This window comes from Erinaceus europaeus, chromosome 10 (assembly GCF_950295315.1).
Source record: "Erinaceus europaeus chromosome 10, mEriEur2.1, whole genome shotgun sequence".
In the NCBI taxonomy this organism is placed as follows: domain Eukaryota; kingdom Metazoa; phylum Chordata; class Mammalia; order Eulipotyphla; family Erinaceidae; genus Erinaceus; species Erinaceus europaeus.
This window is the reverse complement of record NC_080171.1, coordinates 77192012-77205141: the sequence shown is the minus strand read 5'-3', so window position 1 is coordinate 77205141 and position 13130 is coordinate 77192012. Positions and strand designations below refer to the sequence as shown.

At 38.3% G+C, this 13130-nt stretch overlaps 1 protein-coding gene and 1 pseudogene across 5 annotated transcripts in view; one reads left to right on the top strand and one right to left on the bottom strand.

Moving 5' to 3' along the window:
• GLIS3 (GLIS family zinc finger 3) overlaps nt 1-13130 on the top strand; it is a 630646-nt gene that overhangs the window by 53153 nt on the left and 564363 nt on the right. The window lies entirely within an intron of this gene.
• LOC132541144 (U6atac minor spliceosomal RNA) lies at nt 10989-11033 on the bottom strand (annotated as a pseudogene).

Below are 13130 nucleotides of genomic sequence, written 5' to 3'. Positions count from 1 at the left end.
ACTGCAAACTATTGTGCACTTTTATTTTAAGGTATATTTCTCCTAACTTATAGATGCATGTGCTCATTGCTCTATCTCATGGGCCCTAGTCTATATGTAGGTTCTTTAACTTTGTTAGAAGGTATGCCATTTGAAGTGAAACTAAGGAGTCCTAATGAGCTAGGAAAGGCCTCACCAGAGTATTGGTGCTGGAGTGTTGACATTCCAAGCCTTGCATCTCTGGATACTGTCCAAAGTGAAACATGTTGAGGTCTCACTAGTTGCATTGATTTGGCTGAGATCAGCAGAGGCACTATCAAATGGTATGGATAAAGAGAAGCATGATGGAAAATTAATAAAGCCCTAGAGATTTCAGGACTGGGAGAAATATGGGTTTTACTGAGAATGAGGGTGGTTCCTTGATGTTTTAGAGTTTAAGGAAGCAGTAGGTAATTATATAATCAAGCAATTTGGGAACTTGGTTTACTTTGAAAAATCCCATGTTTAGGATATAATGTACCATACAAGACCATACTATGATTTATGTCATTTAATGCTATTTACAAATAGCTATATCTTATATACTGACAAGGCCACTGGTCTCCCTGGTCTAAGATGGTAAATGATTTAATATTTCAAAAAATGATGATTAGAAATCCATTAACAATGTAGTCCCAGTTTCAAAATTCAGTTTACTAATTTGATACCATAAGTGCTTAGATTAATTGAATATATCCTGAGAACTGAATTTTATTCATTAAAAAGCTCAAAACATTCAATCTATAAGTTAATTGGAGTATGTAGTAACATCATTCCTGCCACCACAGGTCTGTGTTCGTACCCCTACCTCCCTACAGTGTACCTGAAAATCTACCCTCTCCCGCTCTGAATTTTTTTAAATTTTATTTTGGTATGATACTCCAAGCTCATGTTTTCATGTATATTTCAGTTTTTGTGTTAGGCAGGATTCTCTGGAGAAATAGAACCAATAAGCCTATACAGATACATAGTAAATATACTTATATTATTTATGTATCTATGTTAATAAGTATTTATTGTAAGAAATTGATTGGGTAATTGTTGAGGTTGAGAAGTCCCAAGATCTACACTTGGCAAGCTGGAGGCCCAGGAGAGATAATGGTTTAGTTCTAGTTCAAAAGTAATTTAGTTTGTGACCCAAGACTATCTCATGTTTCCACTTGACTCTTAAAGTCATAAAAAACTAAGTCAGAAACAGAAGGAAAAATATGGTATGACACTCTCAGGCAGAAGTTGAAAAACAATATCAGAAGAGAAAACACAAGTAGAACCTGAACTGGAATTGGTATATTTTGCCAAAGTAAAAGACTCTGGAGTGGGTAGGGAGGGGGGGGGGAGTATAGGTCCTGGAAAAGGATGACAGAGGACCCCAGACAATAACTAGGTTCCACCTGCATGTATATCAGATTTGAGGCTCAGGGGAAAAAAAAAACTAGTATAGCCATAGGGCCTTTGTAATATAATTAAAATATGCCTACTAGCTATCTACAGAACTGAGACACCCCCCCCAATCCCCCGCCAACTCTCTATCTGCACTATTCCAGCCTTTAGGTTCGGGTGTCAGATGCCGGGCTAGCCTGAGGGTACTTCTTCCTTGGCATGTGCTCTCCGGGTTGGAGAGAACTCTGCTGGAGCCAACCTAGGCTGTTGCCTACTCAGCGATGCAGGAGAGGAACCAGGAACTCTAGTGGCTGAGCAGGAATGCAATGTCGTGCTGGCTTTATTCATCTGCATTTATACTTTCCAGGAAGGAAATGGTAGGGTGGAAAAGGAAGTACGTAGCATAAGGGGGCGGAGTGGAAAAAGAGCGTGAACCAGTGGGGATTAAACCAGTGGAGATTAAACCAATGGGGATTAAACTAATGCCCTGCAGGCAAGGTGGGTCTCAGGCAAAACAATGAGTATGTAAACAGACCACAGCATCAAGCAATGCAGGGGAACAGAAGCAGAATTAGCCAAAGGAGAAATGATTGCCAACAGCATATTGCACCAAAGTAAAAGACTCTGGGGTGGGTGGCTGGGGAGAATACAGATCCAAGAAGGATGACAGAGGACCTAGTGGGGGTTGTATTGTTATATGGAAAACTGGGAAATGTTATGCATGTACAAACTATTGTATTTACTGTTGAATGTAAAACATTAATTCCCCAATAAAGAAATTAAAAAAAATAGTCATAAAACTGATGTAGCAGCTGAAATAGTCAAACAAGGAGATTCCCTCATTATTTATGGTGGGTTCATTTTTTGTTGTTGTTGTTGTTGTTCTACTCAGGCTTTCAAGTATGTGTGTGTTTGTGTGTGTGTGTGTGTTGAGGTAGGGGTAGGGGACTGGTTAACTCAATTCAAATGTTAATCCCTTTCAGAAACATTCCAACCTCCAAAGTAATGTTTGACCACACAATCAAGTTGACACTTAAAATTAGCCATTGCAGTACTCCTGACTCCTCACTCAAGGCTTTCTTCCCAGTTCTAAATATGACATTTCAAAGTTTCTGTGCTGAGTCTTCTCTGCCCCATTTTCAGGTTCTATGGAAAGAGATACTAGTTGCTCCATTGTGAGTTAGGACTGCTTCATCCAACTGAGGTAAGATCAGAACTTTATAAAATAAACATGTGCCCCCTAGTCAGAAAAGGGGGTGTGTGAGTCTAGTGACACCTAACTTTAGTGTCCTGACTGAAAGTAATTTGGGGGGCGTATGGCTCAAATAACAGTGATGTTTTCTAAGTTACACCAGAAATTGTGTTCTCTAGCCAGGATGATTTCATAGTTAAAGGAAAGGATTTTCTCTTCTTACCATTTTGGAGCCTGGAATAGTCTAGTAAAATTTAGTTGAACTTGTAAAACCATAAGTATAGCTGGAAGGCTGTGGTCCAAGGGCATTTTTTGCTGACTATAAGTGGGGTCTTCAGAACCAGCAGCTCTCTCTTCAAGTTGAAGATGTTTACACATAAGGTGAAACTCATTTCTGTCTAGGTCAGAGATGTACTTATGTGTACCAAGTAAAGGACCACACAGTGACTCCTGGTGGCAAGCTTAGTGAAATGAGAGTTATGGGGGAAAAGTCACTGGTGCTCAAGCAACCTTCCAAGGCAGCATTCCCACTAACACCAGTGGGCTCAGAACCCATGTGATGCTGTATTCCTTAAGGTTCTCAGCTTATGAGTTATTGAAAATATGGATTTGTCCTCTTAAAACCATTTGAGAGGTATGATCACCAGCAAAAGTTAATTCTAGAAAAGGTGTTTTTAAATTAAAAATAAAACCACTGAATTGTATGGATTGTGATACTTGCATTAATTTTTATTGTTGGCTACTACATTTTATAAGGTAACTTAGATTTTCATTTTTGGATGTGGGCTTAAGAAAAAACATTTAATGGGTGAGCATTATCTTTAGGTTGATGTTGTGTTATTGTGAAAAGGAAGATGCCTGGGCTTTAGATGTGCAGATTTGTGATTTCCATGTGAAAACAGGTTGAACAGCGCTGTAGTATCAAGTAGTTTCCTTATTTTTTAGATTTGGAAATTTTCAGCATTAACTATTTCTTGGTTTTGGCAACCTGGCGAATTTCTGGGTCTTTGTGCCTACACAATTTCACTGCTTCTGGCAGGTTTCCTCCCTTCTTCCCTCCTTCACCTCCCTCCCTCTTTCCTTTCTCTTCCTCCCTCCCTCCTTTCCTTCCTTCCTTCCTCCAACTGAGGGAGACGAAGGGAGAGGGAGATAGAGAGGGAATTAGAGATACCACAGCACTGCTTTACCACTTGTGAAGCTTCCATATGCAGGCACACTTATGTGGTGACTGGGGGCCTCAAAACCAGTTCTTCTTACATTGTAACATTTGTGTTATATCAGATGAGCCACCTGCTGTCCCCCTCAGCATGCCTGTTTCTTCTTGTTTCTGGTTGTATAATCAGTGAACATCTGCTCATGAATTGAATACACATGGTTTTGTGCCAGATTTTAATAGGAATCTATTAGACACAAAGCACATGCAATTAATCAGTGAATTAAATTGTTAGAAGTTGCGGTACGTGGTCTGAAAGTTGGAAACATATTTTTCTCTACTATTGGGTCTTCATATAGAAGCAAAGTCTGTAAGTCTCTATTAATTGTATCAGGCAGACTCTACTCTGAGTACAACCATTTTCATTTGGAATCCATGCCCTTGTTTAATATGTTCCCCTGAATATAGTGACTTATAATCATGAAAAAAATAGTGAACTATTACTCTCATTATGAGGTTACAAAATCTTTTACTTCTGTCTTGCTGGTAGAAGATTGTCTTCTTGGTCTATGTGTTTTGATCCTGTAAGCTGCCATCTTGAAAGTATATGCAGTAAGTAACAAGGGTGGAGACAGCGCTTACTCTGGCCAACAGACAGCAAGGAGCTGATGCCTTAGTTCATTAGCCTTCTAGAAACTGAACCCTGACAACAGCCATATGAGCTCTGTAAGCTTTGAACTGGCTCTTTACCCATTACACCTTCAGAAAAGAACCTAATCTAAGCTGTCACTTTGATAGCAGCCTGAGAGACCCTGACATAGAGGACCCAACCTCAGCCACACTCAAGATCCTAATCTACAGAACCCAAGGGGATACATGTTATTTTAGGTTATAGGTTGTTGGTGATTAGTACTGTGGTAGCAAGTAACGACTTAATTATTGTCTGGGCTGTCTTTCAAGAAATAGGAGAAAATTAGTCAACATTTGGGCATAAGAGAGCAGGAGTTTACTTATACTGGGGTCCTGTGATATCATAGATGTGGTGGTAGGCTTAAGGAGTCAGGAGAATGAACTTTTAAGATAGTTAAAACATTTCATTTTACAAATGTTGAAGTCAACATCCAGAGTAGTGAAATTATTTCCCTAAGTTTACAAGAGGCATAACTGGCAGAATCAGGGTGTGAATGTAGTTCTGTCTTACTTCATCACCCCTACTCCATTCATGTATTTGGTTAACTCCCGTAAGTCCTGGCATGTGTGCCTTGATGGAGTAAACAAAAAGAATTCTTCAAGGATGAATCAAGTATCTTCTGTGAGCTAGCTGCCAGACCTCATTTGTTTTTCCCTTCTTTTCCTTCTCAGTGGTTTGTTCCCTATAAATATACTTCTGAGTCTCTCTCCCTGTCCTCCTTCTATATCTGCTTAATAGCCCTATGTTTTTTATTACCCTCTTTATTAATATCAAACAAATTCACAGTGTTATCTACCTAAACACATAATTGGAAAAATTAATATATATTTTTTTGTCTCCAGGTTTATTGCTGGGTCTCAGTGCCTACACTATGAATCCACTGCTCCTGGAGGCTATTTACTCCCTTTTGTTGCCCTTGTTGTTGTTATTATTATTGTTATTGCTGTCACTGTTGTTAGATAAGACAGAGAGAAATGGAGAGAGGAGGGGGAGACAGAGAGAGGGAGAGAAAGACAGACACCTGCAGACCTGCTTCCCTGTTTGTGAAGCGACCCCCCCTGCAGGTGGGAAGCCGGGGGCTTGAACTGGGATCCTTACATTAGGCTTCACGCCAAAAATTAATATAATTTATAGCTGAAATACAAGAGGAAATAAAAGGAGCATTCTTTATAATGAAACAATCTGTACTTAAATATGAAAATTGTCCAACACAATACCAGGAGACATGGTAGTCAGGTAGCTTGCAACTAAATGTAGAAATAACTAACATTCTTTTTAATGTTATATTATTTTTTACTAGTGATTTAAAATTAATTTACAAGATTGTCAGGGGTATAATTATAATGGGGTGCAATTCCATACAGTTCCCACCACCAGAGTTCTGTGTCCCATCTCCCATTGCAAACTTCTTTATTGTTTATCCCTCTGGGAGTATGAACCAAAATTCTTTATGGGTAGCAGAAGGTGGGAGTTCCGTAATTGCTTCTCTGCTGGATATGGGTGTTGGCAGGTCGATTCATAACCCCAACATGCATGCATTACCCAACATGTTTCTTTCCCTAGTGGAGTAGGGCTCTGGGGAGGTGACATTTCAGGAAGCATAGGTGGCTGTCATCTTCCCAGGGAAGTTGTAACATTATGATTCAAATTTTTATTTGTTATATTCAGATGTTTTACATTTAGTGATGGGATTTTAGGTAAGAGTGGACAGTATTTCTTAGTATTTCTGGCTAAAGATGATCAGTCTTTCTTTGATTTGTGCTACAGCATCTTTTTGACTATTTAATGTAAATAATAAACATGAAGGGGCAGAGAGATAGCTCACTTGGCAGAGTGCACAACTTACCATGCTCAAGGATCCAAATTCAAGCCCATAGTTACCACCATGCAAAGGGGAAACTTAAAAAGAGGTGAAACAATGCTACAGTGACTTTCCTCCTCCCCCTCCTCCTTCTCCTGTCCCTTCTCCTACTCCTTCTTTGTTTCCTCCTCCTCTTCCTCCTCCTCCTGCTCTTCTTGCTCCTTCTTCTTTCTTTCTCCCTCCTTCTGTTTCACCCTCTATCTTAAAAATACATACAGAATAATCTGCAGGAAGTTGTGGAATTATGTGGGTGTGAAACGTCAGCAAAGCACTGGAAACAACAAAAACAAAATAGAACTTAAAAATAAAATAAACTTAGACCCTAAACTCAGGTAACTTTAAATAGATTTTATCTATTTGAATATCTGGTAAGATATTTGAAATTCCTGTGGGATGACTGTTGTGTGGAACTGTAGGCACCATTAATTTTTTCAATACTTATTACTTATTTTTGTGAGAGGAAGATCAGATTACTGCTCAGCTCTAGCATGTGGCAGTGGCAGAGACAAGACTTGGGATGCACTGAGTACAAGTCTTCTGTGCTACTGCTGTCCTATCTCTCCAGCCCCAAATTTAAAACTGTATCAGTAGGACGCATGGTTTCATTTAAGTTACACCAGAACCCAAGGATGGGACACCAACATGTTCTTCTTGTTGTTATTCTTCCCGATTTGTAGATGAGGAACCTGAGGTGTGTTTGAATATCTTGGACTACATTTTATGAACCACTAAGCCATATTGTACTGGTTAAGTTTTGTTTTTGAACCCATATCTTCATTTACTTAGGAATGAATGGATAGCAAATACACTGATTTTTTAACAGTGATATGGTATAGTAGAAATGCTGACCTGGATATGAGACAATGAACTTAAATATATAGGTTTCCCCACTAACTTTCTTTTTAAATATTATTTTTGTTAGTGATTTAATGGTGACTTAGTATATAGGGCTACAGGTGTATAGTTCCACACATCATCAAAATTCTGTGCTCATCCTAACTTGGAAAACTAATTTCCAAAGAATCTTAAGAGTCTTAAGATAGTTTGGCTACTCCCCCCCCCCCCAAATTCATGTGCCTCAATTCTGTATGCTTCACATATGAGCAAAACCATCCAGTCTTTTACCTTTTTACTTAATTCACTTAGCATGATAACATCCAGTTCCATCTACTTTGACTCAAAAGATACAGTAATATCTTTCAAAATTGCTAAGTATTATTCTGTTGAGTGTAGATTACACAGTCTCTTTACTTGTTTATCTGTCAATGGGCATTTAGGTTGCTTCTATCCCATGGCCACTGTGACTAACACAGCTATGAACACAGGGATGTACATATCCCTTTGCATTAGTGTTTTCATGTCCTTTGGGTATAAGACTGGAAGAGGTATTACTAGGACATAAAGTGCTTCCTTTTTTTTTTTTTTTTTTTTTTTTAGGACTCTCCATACTGTTTTCTAAAGAGGCTATACCAACTTGGAGTCCCACTGACAATGTTACAGAGTTCTTTTTCCTCCATATCCCTGAGAACATTTGTCATTTCCTGATTTGTTGATGTAGGCTAAAACAGTCTCACAGGTATGAGGTGAGATTTTCGTGTGATTTTTTAAAATGTTTATTTATGTATTTATTTATCTTGGATAGAGACAGAGAAATTGAGAGGGAATAGGGATATATATATATATATATATATATATATAGATATATATATATAGAGAGAGAGAGAGAGAGAGAGACAGAGACAGAGACAGAGAAGATACCTGCAGCCCTGCTTTGTTGTCTGTGAAGCTTTATCCTTGCAGGTAGTGGCTGGGGGCTGGAACCATGGTCCTTGCACACTGTAATATGTACACTCAACTAGGTGCCCCACCACTTGCCCCCTTCAGGTGGTTTTAATTTCCATTTCTCTAGTGATAATTTTTAACTTTGTTAGAGACTTTTCAGTGTAAAGTGTGGAAGTTGAATGGAATGCTTTTGGAAATTCCTTTCTCATTGCTTTAAAGTGGAATCCAATCTGTTTTTCAGTAATGAGATTGCTTGACATACAGGGTGAATTTGTCAGTTTTATAACGTGTCATGTATAGACTTGGTAATGGTGATGTTTTGATAGCCAAATAACCAGGTATTACTATGGACAGAGTGAAGTGCTCATTTCATTCATACATTTGGGTACTGTAAGTTAGCTATTATTTGCAATTCTCATTATTCACTGAATTTTCATTTTTCTACATCCAGAGATCATTCTATTAGCAGCTAGCAAAACAGTACTTAGAAAGTATTTAATCTACTGAGGTGGGTGGTGGTGTATCTGGTTGAGACCACATGTAACCTGTTTAAGTCCCCTGTGCCCACCAGCAGCAATGAAGCTTCATGAGTGGTGAGGCAGTGTTTCAGATGTCTCTTTTTTTCTCTCTATCTTTCTTTTCCCTTTTAATCTCTGTTTCAAGCCAAAGTAATAAATTAAATTAAAAAGAAATAATTTTATCTCTGAGAATTTATCCAAGAAAGAACTATCTTTTCTCCTTTCTCAATGTATAGAGAGTTAATCTGTTGACTCATTTCTGATCTGAAGACTAGAAATGCAGGACCTGGAAGAGAGTTCATGAGGTAGACTGCATGAATTACCTACCGTGGGTGGGTCAGCATGTGAGAGTGTCACAGACAGCATGGAGCAGGGTTGGGGAACTCTAAGAATGATTGGGCATTACTGTGGTTTCTCTCTCTTTTTCTCTCTCTCTTTGAAAGAAAGAAAAGTTTATAGGATGCAATAGTGATGCACTTGGTTGAGCACATGCATTACAGTGAACAAGGTCCCAGGTTCAAGCCCCCTGTCCCCACCTGTAGGGGGCAAGCTGTGTCGATGGTGAAACAGTGTTAAAAGTGTCTCTCCACCCCTCTGTTTCACCCTTCTCAGTTTTTTTCTGTGACCCTATCCAAAAATCAATAAATAAAAAAGAAAATTTTACAATTGTTAGCTAGGGGATAGTGCAATGGTGCATACACATGGCTTTGGTAAAACACACACACACTTACTAGATACGCAGATTTCAAGAAGTTCCAAAGTAGCCAGGAATTAGAAAGATCTAGCAAAATTACTACCTTGTTATGAGATGGGAGGTGAGTTGTGTGGATTAAAAAGCCTTATCTGTAGGCTAGAAAGGAAACTTAGGTATATGTAGAGGTGAACAGCTTTTCTCTTATTGTCTAAGTCTTACTGCTTTTTGCCCTGAGACATTATCCCCCCCTTCCTCCTACTACTGTTTTTTAAAACCTTGATTTTTTTCTTTTCTGAAAGAATTGAGTCTTTCGAGTCTTTACATAAATGGATCATGCCATAATATATAATAGTTATCAGAAGTTATATGAGTTTATTTAGAGCCAAAGTGATTTCAATTTAGATCTTGAGTGCTACTAAATGTCACAGTTGGTGTTATTTTTTTTGTAAAATTAGAACAAAGACTAATTTTGGCTTATGCTCAGTAGTAAATCAAACAGAGATCCAGTTTGCTTTCAATTTAATTCTTTCTAATCGAAATGCATCATGGTATTTTAAAATATTTAATTAGTGATTAAATAATGATTTAAAAGATTGTAAGATAACAAGGTATAATTCAATACAATTTCCACCACCAGAGTTTTGTGTCCCAAATTGGAAACTTCCTTATTGTTTATCCCTATGGGGATATGGACCAGAATTCTTTATGCGGTGCAGAAGGTGGGAGGTCTGGCTTCTGTAATTGTTTCTCCACTGGACATGGGCGTTGGCAGGTCGGTTCATACACCTAGCCTGTTTCTATCTTTCCATAGTTGGGTAGGGCACAGGAGAAGTGAGACTTCAGGATATATTTGTGAGGTCATCTTCCCAGGGAAGTCATGTAGAAATCATAGTAGAATCTTCAACCTGGTGGCTGAAAGGCAGTAATATATAAAGCAGGAAATTTTTTTTTTACCACTACTTGTAGTTTTCAATGAGATAGCTATGCATCATTAGCATAGTGAGTGCTATCTATCTGTATGTAATCAAGAATCACAAGGGTGATAGGGAGGGTGTATGTATATGTGTAAAAATAATTTAGACCTGCAGTTGTCTATACTAGGTAACAAGTAAAGTGCGAATAAGAGACACCTTTGTAAGATAAATGAATGGATTGTCCTTAGTTTATAATGCAATGAAGGAAGTAAGCAAAGTCCCTTTACTACATCTCTAAACTTGTGGTACCTGTTCTTGGATCTTGTACAGTTCCATAATTAGTTGGAGTGGTCTAGAAAAGTTTCCTAGACCTGTGCCATACTCTTAGAGTAACACTTCTGGGGCAAAATGTCCTGCATAGTAAAGAGTCACTGGAAATTTGAGGCAAGGCATTGGTTGTTTCTTTCTGCACCAAGCAGGCAGTTGATCTTCCAAGTGACACCTGAAGAACCAGATGAATGTGTTTTATTGAAGGATTCTGCTTTGATTGACTCTAGGTTGTAAAGTTGCCACCTTATAATGTTTAGAAGGAAAGAATTTGTGATGTGAATAATATGGGTGATGCAGGGGCAGAAGAGAGTTCACCAGGTTGAGTGCATTTGGTATCACTTGATACCTTGTCATCTGAACATGGCACATGGCCATACATGCATTGGTGTGTGTATTTGGGTGCAGCTCTTGTGACTGATTGTAGAACTTAAATCTCAAATAATCCAAGTGACAGAATTCTTAACAAGGGAGTGCTAACCTTCTCTCCTTTCATACAACACAAAAGAATTCTTTCTTCCTTTGGTAAGAGACAGAGTTGAAGACTAGAGATCTGTAGTCTAGTCAGACCATTTTCTGGAGAAAGGCCTATGGGAGCACTGGCCTGTAGAACAGAAGTGTGTTGGACCTGAGAGTGAATTCAGGTTCTCCTTCTGATCACTTCTGGGATCTTGAACAAGTGACTTACCCCCTCTAAGGTATAGTATTTGTACTCACCTCATAGAAACAATAAAATTTAAATAAGATAGTGTACCTGCAGAATTTAGTGTAAAACCTGGTACATAAGAAGTGCTAATTTATCATATAGCAGATTGTGTGATTGGGACAATAAACAATAGACATTAAACTGATCAGCTAGGTTTTTTGAGCTCAAGTACTTTACTCTGTGATCATTCATCTAAACTCTGTGAAGGCAGAAAATGCTTTTTCTTCTTTTTTTTTCTTTTTCACTGAACTATTTGAAAGCTTGCTCTGTGCCCATGTGAGCAAGAAATTATAACAGCACTTATCTTACTCTCTAGTGGAGACAGCAACACAGTTAAGTATTAGGATATATTTTCACTGGAAAGTATGTTTTATAGAAAGAAAAAAAAACAGTAGTTTCAGAGGAATGGGAGAAATATTTTAGGAAGAGTATTCAGAGAAGGCTTCACTGACTTAAGTGAAAAGTGAGTTCTCTGAGAAGCTATGGAAGAGTGCTCCTGGAAGTCATTGTCCAGGTCCTGATATTATTTAAGTACAGCCAAATCATTCAGTTTGAAGTAGGGAGTACAGAGATTTCAAATGTGATGGGAACTCCTTGAAAGATTTTGAGTCAAGGATTGATTTATTTTTACATTTTAAAAAGTGTGATGTGGTAATTGTTGATAATAGACTGGGTTGGAAGGCAAGAATGGGAACATGAAAACCAGTTAGTCTGTTGTAGCAGCCAGACTGACAGTTGTGCAAAGGGTTAGATTCAAGATAGGTTTGGAAGGCAGACCATGCTGAAGGATCGGATGTGGTGGTAAGAAGCAACAAAACAAAACACACACACACACACACACACACATACACAAAACAAACAAACAAAAAGAACAACAAGGAAGAGTCCTGTGTGTTCAGCTTGAGCATGCGTCCAGTGACAGTACCATTTCCTGAAACAGAGCTCCGGACATGAAGATAAGAGAATTATGTTTTGAACATTTTATACTTGGGGTACCTATCAGTTCAACAAGTGAAGATGCCAAGTACATGAGTGGAAATAAAAGATAAGTCTTTAGGGGATGGGTGGTGTTGCACCTGGTTGTGCACACATGTTACAATGGACCCCGGTTCAAGTCCTCAGTCCCTACCTGCAGGGGGAAGGCTTCATGGGTGGTGAAGCAGTGCTGCAAGGGTCTCTTTTTCTCTCACTCCCCTTGTTTCCCTCACCCCTCTTGATTTCTCTTAGTCTCTATTCAATAAATAAATAAATGAATAAATTAAGTGAGTCTTTTTAAAAAAAGCAAGAACAGGCCAGTGATATTGGTAAGCTTCCATTCTATGGTGTTTTTCCTTCTCTCCCTTGGTCTTTTTGTCTCCATCTCTATCTGAAAAAATATTTTAGTTTGCTTATTGTTATGCTTCATGTGCACTATAGTGTCTCTTAGCATGACTAAAAACTTTAAAAATCTGTAGAATATTGAATAAATTGGCAAACTGACTTTTGTCCTGTTATCATCTTGCTTGTTTTATACCTTAACATCTTGTCTTCCCAGGGACAAAGCTGTATGATTATGATAAGGTATATATACTGCATTGTTTTCTCTTGGCAGTCTGTAATATTGATTCAGTGTTTATATCATGTTAATTAATGAAAAATATATAAACTATCTCAGTTCTGAACAATGCCTGACATTATATTGTAGTATAAACTAGTTAAGGAAAAGTTACTGATCCATTCACACTGCAAACCCTGCCCTTCCTGTGACAGTCTGCAGAGTCTTTCTGAATCACCCACAGGGCTTATCAGTTACTGAAAGTTACCATGACTTGAATATAGAAGACATTTATTAAAACATATCAGAGGTTACTTCAGACCATTTCAGTCTGGGTCACACAAGTCTTTCCCCCTTATT